Source organism: Camelus bactrianus, chromosome 7, assembly GCF_048773025.1.
Source record: "Camelus bactrianus isolate YW-2024 breed Bactrian camel chromosome 7, ASM4877302v1, whole genome shotgun sequence".
NCBI classification, from domain to species: Eukaryota; Metazoa; Chordata; class Mammalia; order Artiodactyla; family Camelidae; genus Camelus; species Camelus bactrianus.
In genome coordinates this window covers 68758991-68779137 of record NC_133545.1, presented here as the reverse complement: position 1 = coordinate 68779137, position 20147 = coordinate 68758991, and the positions used below count along the sequence as shown (strand labels likewise).

Below are 20147 nucleotides of genomic sequence, written 5' to 3'. Positions count from 1 at the left end.
TTGTATTAATTTCATTTTTGTTTGTAAACTGCCTGAATCTTTTATAGCAATAAGTATGCAAACTACATTAGAACTGCATTGGGGCAGCTATTAAAATGGAAATGGTGACTAGGAAACTCTATTCCTTTATTTCCATTCTCTAAATGTTATTGAAGGGAATAATTGAATTAATTAGACATAAAAATTCTATGCATTCAGCTCAGCAGAGAATTACTGTTTTTGGACACTCCTTCCTTATTAGTATCCTGTTTATTTTGGGGAGCTGTATGTCATTGTAATGTGATCCTCCAGGTACATTATCTTTTCTCTATAGACATGATGATTTGCCTACAAGGAGGAAGTGGTACCAAATTAGTAAACTGAGTGAAACACAGTTTTTCCCTGAGAGATATGTCTTTATGTATGTACATGCTCAGTATACCTAGATGCTCAGTATATGTGTGTGTGTGTGTGTGTGTGTGTGTGTGTGTGTGTGTGTACATATATACATACACTGAGACGGAGAACTCTGCTTTTCCATTTGGAGTCCCAAGCTAGGATGAGGCTAACTGTAACATTTGCCGTCACACCTCCAGCTTACCGGAATACATGGTCTTCAGTAGAGAAGTGAAGCCAAGGTGGCACGGGTGAAAATGAGAGAGAAAGGCTCAATACTTGACTGCCTGCTTTAGTAAAGTCTAAGGCAATCCTCTATCCTCGTCCTTTCCAATAATTTACCTCTTTCCTTAGGCTAAATTGAATTCAGTTTGTGTAACTTTTCATCCAAAGAGTTTCCTTGAGTAGAGAGGCACTCACTATCAGAGTTATGAACAATTCACAGACTTAGATTACTCTACCCCTTTGTTCCTCTCTAGACAGAATGTCAGAATGGAAGCAAAGGGGTTATTATTATAGGCTTAACCTAAATGTGTTCTGATTTACTTTAAAGAAAATCATTTGCAAAGTTTGCTCCTTTAACAAATATCAAATTACTTGAAATTCACCTCCATCTAATCATGACCCATCAGTATATCCACACCACTCCTGAGAATTGCAACTCCAGCTCAAGGAAAACGAATGGTTCTAATTTGCTACTCACACATACGGCTGATCAATGAGCAATCTCACAGTGACTCCTCTTGCTAACAAAATAAACCTTCCTGCACAACTAGTAGAAGGCTTTTCTTGCTCTTACTACCTCTTCCTTCCTTCCTTTCTCCCTTCCTCCCTTCCTCTCTTTCTTTTGTTGGAAAATTTTTCTTCTTCTAGTATCCTGGATCAATAAATAGCCTGAAGTTGTCAACCGGCGAAAAAAAAGTACACACACACACACACACATATGTACTAGAATATTTAGCAATCCTTATTATCCTACAGAACTAGAACAGTGTTTCTAATATATCTCATATGGCCTAATTGTTGGAATTAAAATGCTAATTATTTGATACATACATTTTAAAACATATTTTAAGAAAAAATAAGAAGTGAAACATAACTTTGAAGTAGTTTATCCTAGGACACAACACTCATGTCATTAGTTTATATGAACCCTGATGAAAACTGGGCCAGGTAGAGGCATGTAAACTGATGGAGGGGGAAATTATGTGATATTGGCCTTTTAGCATCAGAGATTTTAGAGCTTCCAGGGACCTAGGAGATAATATAGTCAAATTCTCCAATTTTAAGGATAATTGAATTTAACCAAGAGAGGTTAAGGGAATTATATAAAATAAAACAGCTAATTGATGGCAGAGCACAGACTAAAATCGGGGTCACCTATCTCATAAGTCAAGCCTCTTGCTTCTGTAACATATTCTATGTTAATCTAAAACAATGTTAAGGAGATAAACATTATATTATTATTATTATTATTATTATTATTATTATTATTATTATTATTATTAATTGAAGTTTGCACAAACAACTATTCATGGAGCATTTTACTTTTTAAAAACAAGTTGGCCTTTGTTATTTATTGCTGCTTAACTCTGTGGCAGAAATTACTTTTGGCTGAAATGTTTACTTTCTTGTCTTTGGAAATATTCATGCTTTTCTTTATAAGCTTTCAAAGAATATATAAACACGTGATAGTATTCATTTTATAATAAATTATAATAAAAACTAACTTAAAAAGAGGCATAATTTAACTTCTTAAAATAAGAACAAAGCACTTTCTTTATCATGAAATCATATTATTTCAAAACAGAACATTTTTCTCTCCTACAAAACTTGTTGAGTAAGTGTGGTTTAAAGTAGGGATATTTAGATGGAGAATATGATTTGGTATCCCCCTGAGGTGAGATCAATTTTCAAAGGATTAAGGTTGGAAATCTTCTCAAATGACTTACCTGCTTGCCTGGTTGGCCATGAGAGTCAAGGTGGCACTAAGTCTTACTTTACTTTTCAGCCTGGGTGGGCTTAATCTGTGAACCAGGTAGAGAAATTTTTTAATGTTCTTTTAAAATTTTGCTCTTGGCATGATGGAAAATAAAGAGTGAAATAGCTTTGTGCCAAATACAAATGCCCGTGTGCCTTGCAGAATCTCTGCAGCATCCACCATGTATCAGACTTTCATTTGACCTGCTGTGTGAGAGGATACAAGTGACAGGGGTGTGGGGGAGGGTATAGCTCGTGCTTAGCATGCACGAGGTCCTGGGTTCAATCCCCAGTACCTCCATTTAAAAAAAGTTCAAAAAATAATAATTAGTAAAAATTATATTTTAAAAAAGCAAGTGAAGAGGATGAGCCAAGGGAAGATGACAAAATTGAGAAATAAACCCCATCCCCCTAGTTACTCCCAGCAAGTTTGAAGAGCTATGGTTGCTTTTAGGATCTATTTTACTGTTTGTTGGCCTGGGTGACAACCTTTCTTTTTTTCTATTCTTATATACATGCATCTTTTGCTATTTTTATTGTATCTATATGAGATGATGAATGCTAACCAAACCTATTATAGTAATCTTTTTTTTCTTATTGAAGTATAGTCAATTTACAATGTGTCAACTTCTGATGTACAGCATAACAATTCAGTCATACATATACACACATATATTCATTTTCATATTCTTTATCATTACAGGTTATTACAAGATACTGAATATAGTCCCATGTGCTATAAAGTATAAACTTGTTTATCTATTTTATATATAGTAGTTAGTATCTGCAAATCAACTCCAATCAGAACTGCCTCTCTCAAGTCAGAATTACAAGTTGTGCACATTCACTAAATCTTGAATAGAAACATAAATGTAAATAAAGGAAAAAAATCAGATCATCAGCCTTCGAGAACTATTTTATCTTGTTTCTGAGGATTATTTTAAGCTCTTATGTCAAATGTCCAGGTAATTCTGATACCTGAGTGGATACTAACAAACACAGTCATAAGAAAACTTACAAGCCATTGATTGTTCTTTAGTTTACAACCAGGGCCTACACCTTTAACCTTAACCATGAAAGATACAGGAAGGCCTGGTGGAGTTGGCACAAATCTGTCAACACTCTTCAAAGGTCATGGCCCACTGAAATCCAGTCAGAAAATCATCCTCAGAATCAGGAACGTATACTACCCAAAATGCAAACATTATGATTATAATAACATGCTCCTCATAATTCAACCTTTGTCCTTGATGTGAGATAATATGTTATACCTCACTGAACCCCTTTCAGTTACTAAATTCAATTACTTAGTCTGTTCAGTTGTCACTGTCTTTCTCACCAGTTTATAAGCTTCTTTAAGACAGGTACCATGTCTGTCCTGTTGATAGATATACCCAGAGTATCTCACACTTTAGCTGGCATATTTGGATACTTGACAGAATGACTGAACTAAACAGCTAGGAACTAAAACAAAATATTCAATTAGCTTGGTAAAAGTATATCATAAGATGGATACACAACACAGTCATACTTTATAGCACAGGGAACTATATTCAATATTTTGCAATAACTTATAATGAAAAAGAATATGAAAAGGAATACATATACTCAGTTATATATATACAACTGAATCGCTATGCTGTATACCAGAAACTAACATAACATTGTAAACCGACTATATTTCAGTTAAAAAAGTAACATCATAGTTTATGTCAGTAGGGCCATTACAATTAATTGGAGAACAAGACTGAAAACCAAAGAAAATATCAATCTGTGAAAACAAAGGAAGTACTCAGAGGTAATTTCACATACACCTGCTGCAGATTTTACAGCATTTGAAATCTATGGTTTGTTTTTCGTTTTTGGTGACAAGAAAGGACATAATACTTCTAGATGCTTGCCTCTCTATTAGTTTGTTAATCCAGTTATTTTTGATTGTTTATGGTTAGATAATGGGCCATTTATATTCATTATTATCAGTAATTAATACTATACTCAGCTGAAAAAAATAACAGTATTGAACTAAAAATATTTATTTTTTAGTTCAAATATATTACAGAATTTTGGCTAAAAGAACTTGGTTCTGAGGAACTAGGCAACAAAATAAGATTGTATTGGTAACGACATCCTGGGACATTTAAAAATATCGTTTTCTTTCACCAATATTATTGGCTTTACTTTATTCTTCAAGCTGTTTCACTTATATTGATTGTAAATGAGACTAGATTACAAAGTCCAGTGCTGAAAGATATTTTCCCACACTTCTACCAAGTTAACCATTGTACCAGCTGGTCAGGTTACACCATTATCTCTGAGCATCTGGAAAACTTATACTATTTGGTCCCTAGGCACCAACAAGAACTTCTTTAGGGAATTCTCTGTTTTTCCAGTTCAGATTTTTTTCACCTTAAGAACTATATAATAATCATGAGCTGAAACTTAAACTCAATTATTTTCCAACAGTATATTATAAACAGTAACAATGATGATTTTCTACATTGTACTTCTGAGGGTTAAGTCTATCTCATTTCAGAAATATGCAGTTTGGTTAAAATAAATAATTAAATACATGCACACATAACTTTTTTCATTATATGCATATATATAAATCCTAGCATTTATAGAATCACAGGTTTCACATTTGAGAATAGTCCACTATTATTTGTCAGGCTTGCTGTTAATGAGATCTTTTGCTGACACACTGATGTAGGAGTAAAAATAACACTGCTATTTCAGACACAGAAGAAGGCTCAAATAACTGAGCAATGGAAATCTCAATTCAACTAAATATTTCGAAATGCTTTTCCAATACTACCTTTGATTTTCTTTAAACTTAGAAATTCATACCAAGGCCAACAGCATGCTAGTAACAGTAGTACATCAGCAGCATTCCTTCATCCCAGCAATTCCTAAAATGTCTTCTATAGGACACTAGTTTCCTAGGATATTAATAGCTGTCACTCACAGTAAATTTTCTGAAATTTCAGATGCTTAGGTAATGGTGGAATGAACAAAGTTGAACAACTAATTTGGCGACTGCAAAACCACTTAGACTGTTAACTCTGAGATCATTAAGTATATGAATGTGGAATGTGAACTTTAGGACAGCAATAGTGTGTGAAAGTTTTCCTACATTTATTTAAATGTTGAACCTTTTCCCCACGGCGTATTGGAAAAACAAGTGTTCCAAAGAACACACTTTGAGAAAAGTTGCTCCCAGCTACACCGTCCTTACGTGAAAAATACCGAGATCTATTGTAGGCAGTTCTGGGAATGCTGAGAAATTAATTACATATGGTTGGACATTCTCTAAGTAGAATATACGCACCTGTGATTTAATTGTTTGATGGCATTCCCCGCCAAATGTCTGCTAAGTTTCGGCAGGCTCTGTGTCCTGTTCCACTTTCTTCCTTAACTATCAAGAGTCATGTTCAACAAGTAACCGTATGTTTCTTTGATTTCCATATTTCAGGAGCATTGAATTCATTTAATTGCTCGTTCAGTTGACCCCTCCCCAAAAGCCTTGCCCATTTCATTTTATGGGTCACACAAATACCATCCCTGATTCTGCAAAATTTGTTCATATATTTTCTTAAGTTTAAATTAAAAAAATATATATATTTACATGGAATGGAAAACTACATTTACGTAAGTTTTCTTTTCTTCATATAGACTCTAAGAACTCCAAAAGACTTTCAGAGATTATACAAGCATCCATCTATTTAGGGTACTGGCCCATTTTTAACCATTTATATTTTATGTTTTAATTTTAAATTTTCCATTTCCTGGGTGCCTTGAACTTATCCCAGGTGAACCATGAGTGGATGATCCAATTTACAGTTGGCAAATTTGCCTTCAAGGCTTCACAAGCCACTCTCAGTCCACTTGGTTAGGTTGCTGCCTCCTGTGGATTCTGCCTTTCTTTGGGTCAGTAAACAACCCGCTATGCGGGAAGGACCTCTGAAATTCCTAACAATTATTTCTCCCTCTTCCCACAATTAGGGAGTAGAGAGAAGAAAGAGAGGAGAGAAAAGTACACAGTTCTGCTTAGACTGTCACTTTGCATCAGTCTGAGAGGGAGCACATATTCCCGGCCTGAAAGGGGCTGCCGAGAAGAATTAAGCACGGGGCTGAGAGTGAACCTGGGAAACATTCCAGCTCTTCCCACGTCAGGTCTTCGCTGTGTGATCTCCAACATAACAGAAATCAATCAATAAACCTTTACACTGGGATATGTGGTCATTCATTTTAAAGCTGTGTACACGTGCTAAGTACTGTACTCACACATTACATGCACCACAAGATGCTCAAAAGACAAATTTTAAGTGCATGTGATAAACAGGGTGATCAGGTGAGTTCTTTTCTAAACACAGCCTCTTCTGAGAGCAGAAGGGGGCGCTATTTATAATTATATTGAGACAACTGTTGTGATTTGGAATTCTCCTAGGCAAAGACAAATGTAGAAAATACCTAACAAAGATTAAATTAAAATATTTCAAATGTCTTACTAATTATAATGGCTTTCTACTATTATTAGGTAATATTGCAAAGTACAGTATACACTGGGGGCTAAGTTCCCTATTAACTGTAGGGGTGTTCATCTATATTTCAAGTAGATATTTTGATAACTTTAGAGGTTTCACCTCAAAACTGAAGTGATTATATCATTTTTTTTACTTATAATTGAGACCAAAGAAGAATTTCTATGAGAATAAAAACAGCTCTATCATTATTCTGTTCTGTTTTTTTTTCTTATATTTGCATCAAAAATGTACTTACAAACATATTTTACAGTCTCCATTTTGTTAGTTTAATTAATACCAGGAAACATAATAGTTAATACAATTTATAAATCCACTTACCAAGAAAAGGTAACAGACACTATATATTTGTTCCCTTTGTGGAACTTCAATTCTTACGTCAGGCTACCAGACATTAATGACATGAAACAGTCTGACATTTGGGCAAAATAAAGGCACCAGTGTTAATACAATATTAAATATATGCGAAGCTTAATTTACTATTTACTTTTAAAACAACATTAACGTAAATAATAGATACATTCATTCTGAACTCCAATCTTCCATACTCCTCGGGATGTACACACTTAACCTTAGAGCTGGTTATCCAGACCAGTGTTTCTCCAACTGTCATGTACATACAACTAGCTGAAATTCTGGAGAAAATGCAGATTCCCATTTAGTTGGTCTGAAGTGCAGCTCGTGATTCTGCATTTCTACCAGCTTTTTAACAGTTGTTGATCTAAGGACCACACTTTAAGTAACAAGAACCCGAGACCAGTTCTATTTAGTATACTAACCATTGCCACGTGTGGCTATTGAGCATTTAAAGTATGGTTAACCTAAGCTGAGACTTACTGTAAATGTAAAATAAAGCCCAGATTCCAAAAGCAGTACAGGAAAAGTATGTAAAATATTTCATTAATTATTTTATTTATTTTATTTTTAATTTTTAAATAAATTTATTTTTTATATTATTTGATTATTTTATTTTGGCATGGGGCAGGTATTAGGTTTATTTACTTTTAGAGGAGGTACTGGGGATTGAACCCAGGACCTCATGCCTTCTAAGCATGTGCTCTACCACTTGAGCTATACCCTCTCCCCCAATTATTTTAATATTGATGAAATGTCCAAATAATCATTTTGATCCTTATGACATTAAATTTAATTTAATGTAGAGTGGGGATGAATTAATAATTTTAACATGACTACTAGAAAATTTATAGTTATTTGTGTGGCTCACACTGCAATTCCATTAGATGCTGTTGCTCAAGGTCATAGAATACTGTCCTGATTATGTAAAGTGGTAGTGGAAACATTCACTATGCGCCTCAATTAATTTTTCCAGATTTGCCTTCTGCCATTCCCCATTCCGAGGTCTAAGTTTCAGAAATATGATGTTACTTGAAATTCACTGAATATTTATTCTTTATTTGTTTATTCAGTAAATATTCATTGAATGTCTACACTACACCAGGTAACACTAGTAGGTAACGGCAGTGTAGCAGGGAAAAGGACAGATGTGGCTAAGCTTCCTGAAACGTATCTCTAACTCTTCTAATCTCATAAAAAGAAGAATTCCTTTTATTCCTTACATCCCTCTCTTTTCTGAAGGTACATGCTGGCTCCTTAATCTGCATTTCTGTACTGTTTTGTATGTATTTCACAAAAAGCATTTCCTTATATTATGCTTAATATGTGTTGTATTAACTATATGTTTTCCACATCTATGTTATTCATTGACTCTTTGATAGCATGATTGAAACACCTTTAAAAGTAAAATTTCCAGCACATAGTAGGCACTTGCTAAACCAATTTTTGAGTGGACTAATTCTTTCACAAATAAGATGGGAAAACAAATTTAAACATCAGTCACTTCCACAATCTAACTTAATTTTAAAAATCAATGATTATTTTAATTTGATTGCCACTTGGCATGGTTCTTCCCAGCCCTGTTTCTGTTATTATAAATATCTTATGCAGTAATGTACTATTGAGCTCAGCAGATTTAGAACCAATTCAGCAAAATTTGAGCCATACTTGATGATCTTATTTGACTTTAAGCAATTCATTTAGTCTTCCTGAATAAGGATCTCCTCATTAGTAAAATGGATTTTTAATTACCACTGCATGCTTTTGTTGAAAACATTGAAAGATTCAATTCATGAAACAGTGCCCAGTTTATAGCAGTCCCTCAAAAAATATGAGATCTGACTAGCTAAGTCTTAGTCATTTTATTTCCTTTTTAGTAACTAAATAATAAAATAATGTTTGGTGGATAAAGCATTAGACCACTTACCCATTCTGAGTATAATGTATGGTTTTACATTTACCTAAATGTGCTACTTCAGCAAGTAGTTTCATTTCCCTCTATCTTAATTATTTTAAGAATAAAATGAGGGTTTTAGACAAAATGACATTTTTCATTGTCTCAATGTCAATGAGATGATGATGAAAAACAATCAGGAAAAACAATGGCTTTTTAATCCTTTCCCTTCTTTTTTTTCTTCTCTCTATCTGATTTCAGTCCAGAAGTCATTGCACAAGCATGACTAACAATAGATTAAAATTTAATCTATTTTACAGATCCTATGGACATTAAAAGGATAATAAAAAAAATACTATGAACAACTCTATGCCCATAAATTCTGTAATCTAGATGAAATGGACCAATTCATTGACAGATACAATTTACCAAAACTCATACAAGAAGAAATAGACAGTATGAATAGGCCCATATTAAAGAAATGAAATTAATAATTAGTAACATTCAAAAGCAGAAAGAGCAGATGCAGGTGGGTTCACTCGTGAATTCTACCAAATATATAGAGAAGAAATTATACCAATTCCCTATAATCTTTTTCAAAGTATAGAAGCAGAGGGAATACTTCCTAAGGCATATTCTATGAGGCCAGTATTTCCCTAATATCAAAATCAAAGACATTACAAGATAAGAAAACTATAGACCAATATTTCAAATAAATATAGATGTAAAAATCCTTAACAAAATATCCACAAATCAAATCCAACAAAGTCTGAAATAAATTACACTCCACAATCAAGTGAAATTTATCCCAGGTATGCAAGGCTGGTTCAACATTTCAAAATCAATTAATGCAATCAGTCATATCAACAGGCTAAAGAATTAAAAAATAGCCTGAAAATGTCAATATACGCTGAAAAAGCATCTGACAAAATCCAACATCCACTCATGATAAAAACATTCATTAAATTAGGGGAAAAGGAGACCTGCCTCAACTTGATAAAGAATATCTACAGAAAACCTACAGCTGACCTCATGCTTAATACTGAAAAATTCAAAGCCTTGTCTAGGTAAAAAATCCAAAAGAAAAACCAAAAAAAAAAAAACACCCCTGAAACTAATAAGTTATTATAGCAAGGCCGAAGGATACAAAATTAAAATACAAAAATCAGTTGCTTTCTTTTATAGCAATGAACAAACGGAATTTGAAATTAAACACAATACCATTTACATTAGCACCCCAAAATGAAATACTTAAATACAAGTCTAACAAAATATGTATAATATCTACATGAGGAAAATGACAAAAGTCTGATGAATAAAATCAAAGAAGTAAATAAATCGAGAAATATTCCATGTTTATGGAAAGGTAGACTCAATAGCGTCAAGATGTCAGTTGATAATATAAATTCAATGCAATCCCAATCAAAATCCTGGCAAGTTATTTTATTGATATTGGCAAAGTGATTCTAAAGTTTATGGAGAGAGGCCAAAATATTAAAGGATAATAACAAAATTGAAGGTCTGGGTCTGACCCCACCTGACCTCAAGATTGCAGTTTTAAAGCTACAGTAATCAGTACAGTGAGGTTTTAGTGAAAGAATAGACAAATAGATCAGTGGAACAGAATATAAAGCCTTGAAATAGACCGCCCACCCCACAGATACAGTCAACCTATCTTTGACAAAGGAGGAAAGGCATACCATGGAGAAAAGATAGTCTTTTCAACAAATGGTGCTGGAACAACTGAACTGAACATAAATGTAAAAAAATGAACCTAGACAGAGATCTTGCACTCTTCACAAAAATTAACTCAAAATAGACTTACAGGGACTTAAATGTAAAATTCAAAGTATAAAACTCCTGAAAATTAACATAGGAGAAAACCTGGATGACCTTGAGTATAGTGATGACTTTTTAGATAAAACACTAAGTCAGGATCCATGTGAGTAAACTATGGACTCTGGGTGATTATAACATGTCAATACAGGCTCATCAATTGTAACAAGCCTCACTCTGGTGGGGAAATGTCAACAATGGGGCAGGCTATGTGTGTACCAGGGTAGGTGGTACATTAGAAATCTCTGTACCTTACCCTCAATTTTGCTGTGAATCTAAAACGTCTCTAAAAAATGTCTTAAAAATTTTTTGGATCTGTTAGTATTAAGTCATAGTTTAATATATAGATATAAATATAGTTACAGATATAGATGTAAATTTGTTTATGTGCACGCATATTTTGTGTATGTGTTCCAGCTCTGTTCACTGAGAAGGCCTGTGAGTAGCAAAACCACAACAACAAGAAGCACATCTAGTACTCACATCTTGGTTTCTATGAAGTATTTTACTCAGAAAGAAACCAGGGTTCCTTGAAGAAGTGACTAATTTCTGGGCTAGAGCAGAGAAACTCCAAGATGATTCTAGAACTCTGTGTCATGCTGGATAGTAACAGAGTACTCAAAGAATGATTTAGACATGTCAAAATGACATGTCTGCCAACCAACTCTGGACAATTACAGTAATGATTAAAACACACTGAATAAAAATGGAATTCATTAGCTTGCACTGATATAAACAGATGAATAACTGAACTGGGAGAAGATAAATCTCCCCTTACCATAGAATGTCAACTAATAAATGCACTGGGATAAATGAAATTAGAAAATAATCAACAAAGTAATAATACAGGTAAGAAATATCAACAGTTTCTAAAAATTAATGAAGTGGGAAGAGGAACAGGATGTTTACTCAGTCTCAAAATATTTCCTGACAAAATATTCACAATTTACAAAGAAAATAAAAAGGAAACGTAACTTTGTAGTGGAGAAACTGACAATGACCACCTTAATCAAGTTACTAAAGTTAACAGCACTGTAATGAGACACAAATAATGCAAACTGACAGGCTGCAGTGAGGACACAGCCCCATTCCTGTGCACTCCTGCCCAAAATTCAGAGCCTCGTAGGTGTATTCCTTTGACAGGACTTTGAAGAAACACTGGAAAATTCCACACTGAGGGACATTCTACAAAATAAATGCCTAGTAATCTTCAAAAATGCAAAGACTGTGAAAGTCAAGGAAAGACTGAAGAACCGCTCTTATTGAAGGAAAGGAGAGTGATAGGACCACTGAGCTCAAGGGACCACGCTGGATTGGATTCTGTTGTGCTAACTGCCTGAGTAGCTGGCAAAACTGAATGCTGGTGAAGGACATGTGGGAGTTCTTTTTTCCATTCTTGAAATTTTTTGGTAAGCTTGAAAACTTTCCAAATAAAATCAGTTTTAATAAAAACGATGAAAGCAAAATAAAGCAGAACAAAGATTTTTTTTATACAAAACAATTGAAGATAAATAAAACCTTTTTTTGCAGTTAGTCAAACATATCATAATTTGAAGTCAGAGTGCTCACAGGGGATGTGTGATATTGGTCTGCCGCCTGTATGTTCTTTGTGGTTATATTTTCCTCATATAATCTGAAAATATATGTGTGTGTGTATATATATACATATATGTAGGTGAATTACTGAATCGCATTGCAAATCAATACACTTCAATAAAAAATAAAATTAAAAAAATAGGGACAGCCTGGGAAGACTGCTGAGCATGATCCATTGCTGGCCCTGGGAGTCACATGGCAGCTGTGTGAAAGGCAGTGGTCCCTAAAGGAAGAACACTTGCATTCCTATACAGTAACAGTTGTGCTCTCTCTCTCTTTTAAAAAAATAAATTAAAATAAACTACCACAATGAAATAAATTTTGAAAATAGAGAATTCAATTATATAAATAAAGTAGTAAAATTATGTATTTTATTTGATAAATTAATATGGATTTGTTAATCTTAAAAGATTGTGTGTGTGTGTGTGTGTGTGTGTGTGTGTGTGTGTGTGTATCATGGGTTATAATGGGTAGCTTGGCTCGCAAACCTACATAATCTTCCAAACCTTAAATCTTTGTTCTCAGAACACCCAAGAATATACCATTATAGAATCAGTATTTCAATACACACATGCTGATCATTTCCATGACACATGCAAATATAGATACATGCATGCATTAAGCTGTGTGCTGGTATTTCTAACTGAATGTATCAAGCTGAATCTGATTAGAACTAAGCTCATCTTTCTTACCAATTTTTCTATTTTAACTACTAGTTTGCTTTTAATTGAAGTATAGTCAGTTACAATGTGCCAATTTCTGGTATACAGCATAATTATATATATATACATCAATCCATATACTCGTTTTCATATTCTTTTTCATTAAAGGCTACTACAAGATACTGAATTTATTAACTACCACTTTTAATGTCATACACCATCTTTCCAGGCTTCAAATCCCAGAAAAGACTTAAAATAATCTGTTAATTCATTCCTAGTACTCTAATTTACTAAATAAAAGGTAAAAAGGTCTGAAAGAAAGGCAATATCAATGAAAATGTAATTATAGAAAAAATATAATACCTTAGAGAAGAATGTAGAAAATTTGGCAACTCATTGGGTATGGCTGAAAACTATTACTATTCTAGATTGGGAAAGAAAATTAATGCTAAATTCCATACTAAATATTCAAATGAGAGGGTTATGATTAATATTGTTTCTGAAAATGAGCATTATTTTCCTTTTTAAAATCCAGATAGTTGCATTATAGAAGGAAGTCAGATAGCTGATTTATAGTAAAGTCTAAATTTAAGAGAATTGAGCACCTACATTCTCTTCTAAAGTAAATGCTAAGTGTACCTATCTCTGAGTATGTGTCTATATTAAACTGCTGGCTGACACTGGTTAGTACAAACAGCAAAGGGATCATTTATTAAGGAAATATTCAGCCTGGTTCTCCTGAGTGTCAGAGGCTAGCTTCTCATACCATTCTCTAAGTGCTGCATTCTTCTTTCTTTCAAATGTTATAATTCAGGAACTATCTGAAAGTTAGACTTTGAGATACTGAAACATAGAGCAGCAGATGCAGCCCTTAAATCTACCCTTGTTGACAATATCACCACCTAAGAGCATTAGACTTTACCTACAAAATTTCAGCGTGAGAGCAGACAAAGTGAGGTAGACTGGCAACCTGAGGATGAAAAATGTTTCATTTCCTCACACTCATCAAAACTAAAAAGACTCCTGACCTTCAACTCGAGCACCCTGTTCCGCAAAGAGTACTGAGCAATTCAAAGAGAATGTTGGATCCTCTTTAATCATTGTGTCCCACGAATGGAATGACTTTTTCAAAGTTATTAATAACATAGGGCATGAGGAAGGAGAATGTGATTATTTTTTAATCTCACTATCAAAACACTTTCCCCATTTCCTAGATGATGTTCCTCTTTTGACTGATGGGCCTATTAAGTTTCTGAGACCAAAAGCCAAACAAACAGATCATACAGAGGTTTTCTTTAGGCACTCAAATTCAAGTCCTATTTGACACAGTGGGGTCACCCAACATCCAGTAAAGCTTTTGCCAGTGTTTGTGTTGTCTTGCAATTAGATGAAAATCAAAGCCATGTGGACACCCACAGAGAAAACAGCAGGTCTCAATGTGTGTTTGGTGGGGTTTATTCTGCTATTTATTCTCTTGTACTTTTTTATGTTTGACAATGTAACCACAACTTTATTTTATTATTTGAGTTGTAATTGTGGTCGTCCTAAAAATTTTTCTCGCATTTTACATATATTATCTACAGTTCCTAGGTGGTTTCAGAGAAGAAAATCAAACTTCCCTCTAATGAGTCTATGTCCTTTACTGTTTAAATACAGAAGACAAAGTAGGAGGTGTCTGAAAACCTGAGGGAAGATATTTTCAGAAAGGTAAATCTAAAGAATTTTGACTTCATGCTTCACTAAAAAGTTTTCTAGGAAATAAAAGCAATACAGGTATAACAAAGGCATCTAAGAAAAAATATGTGTTCATACACATGCACACAAACACTGGCACGCATAATGGAATAAAATACGTGGCTATAGTAAGAGGAAGTAATGAACCCAAATCATTTAGTAGTAAAGTTATATTTCTTTTTAACTAAAGATTAAGACAATTAGGCTGCTGACGCCAAAAATTTTAACCAAATAATATAAAGGTGAGCATAAAAACCTTTATTATTACTTTTTTCTTTCTGAGAATTTCATTGAACATTTTGTTCATTTTGCCTCTAACTAGCAAGATGGTCCTCACAAAAGAAGCTGCATATAGGGATATTTTCTTTGATAACAGACAACATGTTGGGAGGGAAAAAAATAGCTATTTACATTAGCAAAAGCATAGTGCTCAGTAAATATGCATAAATTACAATAACCCAAATTCCGTTGAAGTCTTGGCATGTTAAATTTTGTTTAAAACATTTCAATTCACCTCATCCCCCATCTCAGCTAAAACACTGCAGAGCAGCGGATTTTTTACTTTCAGGGAAGAAAAAGGAAATAAATACGAGGCACCTCGACATAGCAGAGGTTTGATACTCATCCAACTCAAGCTCCTTCATTCACGTCTTGAAGTCTCACTGAATTCAGTGCCAGACAGAGAAGGAATGTAGAATGGATAGAGAGTAAAGCAGATAAAGGAAGGCGTGGGCTTAGCTTTCATTTTACCTTGCTTTTAAACAATTATTCAAGGACTGCTGTAAGAGTTTTATCTAAAATAGGAGACTCTGGTTAAAGAATAAATAACAAATATGACTCTCTAGGAAAGAAAAAAGTGTTTAAATCTCTCCATTCACTATCTTTAGTTCGATAGGAATTCTTACATTTTTAGATAATGATAGCTAATATTTCTTTGAGAAAACTGTCAATACTTCATCTCATTTCCACAGAGTAGCTCTGTGATACAGAAACTATTGTTTCTTCTTATTCTATACAAACAGGCCTTGGAGAATTTGAGTGAGCTTATCAAAATAGCAGATAGAAATGAAAGAAATAGCCAGCACTCAAAGGCAGGCAACTTTAGAAGCCCATCTCCACCCTCTCCCTGCCCCAAAGACTCATTCTTTAACACTCTGCTCTACTGTTTTAGGATTCTGACTATGTTTTGTATGGGTCAACTTTTTAAATGCAAGGAACTACCTTTGCACCATTTAAGAAGGCAGTAATAATGTGTTTCCAAGGATCTTAATATTTGATGCCATTCATATCATTAATAATCTATATTTAATATTTAAAAGAAACAACTTACATGTTGTATCTATACTTACACAGTTTTAAAAAAATATTTATTTTCTATAAGACACACAAACACAAGCAAAGAAGTTCATTAAATGTTTAACTCCGAGCCTGCTGAAATTAGTGGGATAATGCAGTTAAAAAATGACTGACCCCAACTACATTCCAGGCACCAACTTAGGTTTTGCTCCACCTAAGTTATGCTAGAGTAAAGTTACTTTTTATCTCTCAATGAATATAAAAATCTTTTAAAACTAAAAATAAATTTAAAAATTTTTAATTAAAAAAATAAAAGATGTATGACTGAAACTTTATGCTGTACACCAGAAATTGACACACTGTAAACTGACTATACCTCAATTAAAAAAAACCTCAGTAAAGTTTGTATTATCTTACTTTGTGATAAATAAATGTTCTCTCAATTTTTTATGCCAAATCATCTAAAGTGTAGAATCATAGCATTTTTAAAGCTGAAAAGGATCCTCTATTTTGGTTTTCCAATGTATCATCATTTCTCTTTTTCTGTTATCATTCCTTTAATCCAAACTCCACTCACAAGATGTATTTTTAAATTCATTCTGCCACATCTATCACTAGAAAAGTATTCCTCGTCCACCAGGCCTGATTCCAGTGTGTTCTTCATTACACTTTCTAAGCCTATTTGGTTTCTGAGAACCCATAACCTGCAATATCTGTTATTATTATATCATTTGTTATTATTTTACTTTCTTTTAACATGATATTCCATTTGATTTAAACGTGAATAATTCCTTTTCCATTTTTCAATAATTTAAAAAAGAGCATGTCTTTGAGAAATCTTTCTAATTGGATTGTTTTTCTAAGAACGGCTTGTGAGGAACTGTGAGTCCCAGTCAGCATTCTAACAGCAGCTCTTACTTCTCAAGTAACGCAAATCTTCATCTTATTTACTAAATTTTTTGCAACAATTTCTTCAATGTGCTTATTTTAATCTTTCTCTGTGTATTCCTTTACTTTGAAAAGTAGGCCAGCAACATTTTTTTTCAGATTTATGGTTATGTGTATTAAAAAGAGGGAAGTCTGGAAAAACTAGTACCTCCAGTATTCTTCTGTCCAGAGTGCTGTCCTGTAAACCAGCTACACCAAACATTTCAAATGTTCTTTGTTTGCAGCATATTTGCCACAACATCTGCAGGCTCATATTGGGCCTTTACAGTATGCCTTGAATGGAAGGTTATTATAGAACAGTGACAGTGAGTATTTAACTAGATTGATTTTATTACCCTCATGACAGTATACAAAAACAATAACAAGGATCAATGCTGGGTTTAGAAAAATAGGAATGAAAGAGAAATTTACCTTCTATATCGCAGTGTCTCTCTTTGAGAATCAGCCCTCCCTCCATATATACACACAATGTAGGGTCTCATTTTTCTATACTTCAGGCAATGGATGCTTCCATATTGATCACTTCAAAAACGTAATATGCAAAATGTTTATCTATCTATGTATTGAGAGATAATCTTTAAATTTCGAGTAAATTTTACTCAGATAATTATTGAATATTTCAATAAATCAAAAATTAGGTCACCCAATACACCCAATAAGGGGCACCCATGAGTTAATTTCTATCATTTAAAAATAGGGCTAAACCATTTATTTTATGAATTAAAACAATAATGTCACAAAAGATTAAACAACCTGCCTGTGTCCATGGCTAACTGAGAGTCCAAGGATCTCTCCTCTGGACTCAAAACCCCTGGAGAAGGATTACCTCTTGTAATAACTTCAAGATAACTTATTACATTCATTATATTTTTAGATTATTCTATATGCTAAAAAATTATTCTTCTTATTTATCTATTTTGTCTAAGGAGTCACAGAGAATTCTGGGTACTACCTGGTAGATTCACACAGCTGAAGCTTCATCTTCCTTTCGTGCCTTCATATTGCCTCTTTTCCCAAATCTCCCAGTGAGTTTTTTTTCCCCCAGATAGTCCCCTCACCATGGCAACAGTTCTCTTTTGAATTAAGTCCTTTTTTAAAATTAATTATCCATTTGAAGTTTGAACATAATTCTTTGGAAGTATTAAATGGGACGGTATCAGCATTCTTGTTAAATGTATTATACTATTTCAAGTTAGTATGTTGTCTCTACTAGGAATATTTCATCTAGAGATTAGTATTTCACTGTGGAGTAAATGAAGGTCCTTTTCTGAAAGGATTTTGCATGAGCAGATTGAGAAATAATTTAGTACAGGAAACCCTTTTCTTTGCCCTCAAAATCTAAAAGAATATTGTTTGGTTATTCATTGTAGTTGTATTCCTTTTCCTTAGAATGGGTCAGGCAGCTGAATGAAATCTGATGTTGCTGATAAATTTGGTTATTAACTATAAACACATCATCTATCTTAAATAAAGGAAGAAAAAAGGACATCAAAGGGTTCAGATCAGATACTAGATATTGTTCTGACTAATGCCAAGGAATAAATTATTCTCAATAAATTCCTTTCTGTGTGATTTCTGTGTGATGCATTGCCCTGGAATGTTGTTTATATCATCTCATTACATATCATATCAAATTTAAAGAGCTATGAAATGGAAAATTTCAGATAAATAATATGACTAATATTCCTTTGTGTAAATTGTTGTAAATTCATTTGACTGAATTTCGTTTCATTCTTCACTGCCAACTGCATGGCCTAGAAGAAAAACTAAACAACTTAAATATTTGTTAACGCTACCCCTTACATTTTGATATGAAGCTGCGATCTTTAGAACATGGAACATTTCCAACTCGGAATTTGTATTGCCATGTTCTTTCAAGCTACAAAGGCAGGTAGTCTTATGTCATAAAATTTTAAACACAGGAGAGTGTCATCCAGACGTATAATAGAGGATGATTTCCTTCTCACAAGTCGTTTAGTCTTTGTTTGTTACTGTGCTGACATTACTGACATCTGACACTGTTCATTCTTCAGTTTAAATGTGAAAAGCTTCTTAGGAAGAAAAGCCTCTCTTGTCCATTTTAATTCCCTAAAGAGTTGATTCCTTTGGGCAAAATAATCATGTGGAGCACCTGTGGTGCAGGCGCTAAAGAAATATCAAGCAAAGCCCAGCCACAGCTGTGCTGTAATCACTGAAGTGTGCCCGCTGCATAATGGCACATTAGGTAGGCATTGATCTCTGCCAGTTTATGAGGTCTCTTACAGAATTAGGCAGACTTTTTCACTGAAACCCATGGAGCAGAAATTGCTACTTCTAAACTAATCCATTTTCAAATTACCATCCTTTTGTGACTGATGACCTCACTACAAATCCGCTTATCTACCTCCAACCATTCAACAGGCAAACGAGAATCAATCGTTATTTTCCTTTATTTCCTACTCTTTACAAAAAACTCTTCTCGCCATTCTTAGTCACCTTTAGTGCCACTGCAGCTGTGATGATAAGCATGATAAATGCTAAATGCTGCCTAACTGTCAGCGCCCATTTGCAAGGTAAAATGGGAAAGCAAGATATGTGCTTAGGGTAACATAAGCTTGAACTAAGATTTGATATAGAAATTGCCAGTATAAATTATAATTTCATAAATGTATTTAAATAATTTATTCACATTGCAGTATACTGATGCCTGATTTAAAAAAAAAAAGTCTATTACTACGATACGCAGTGTTTTTTGGTAAAAACCCTTGGTCCAGTTCAATCATTTGAGTAGATAAAACATGTGCGAAGATCCTTTACTCTCAAAATGAAGAAGATGCTCAATAGTTTATTTAATGGAAGGCAATATCATATAAAAATGTGTAGGAAGCAGAAAACACACAAGTTAGAGTGGATCAAAGCCTATTCCTAATTCCTTCTCAGCAAGCTTTATCA

The 20147-nt window shown here is 33.7% G+C and overlaps 1 protein-coding gene and 1 non-coding gene across 4 annotated transcripts in view; both read right to left on the bottom strand.

Annotated features, from left to right (window-relative positions):
• SEMA3A (semaphorin 3A) overlaps nt 1-20147 on the bottom strand; it is a 443880-nt gene that overhangs the window by 263359 nt on the left and 160374 nt on the right. The window lies entirely within an intron of this gene.
• On the bottom strand, nt 7905-7980 carry TRNAS-AGA (transfer RNA serine (anticodon AGA)). Its single transcript has one exon. It is a non-coding gene; the product is annotated as a tRNA-Ser (tRNA).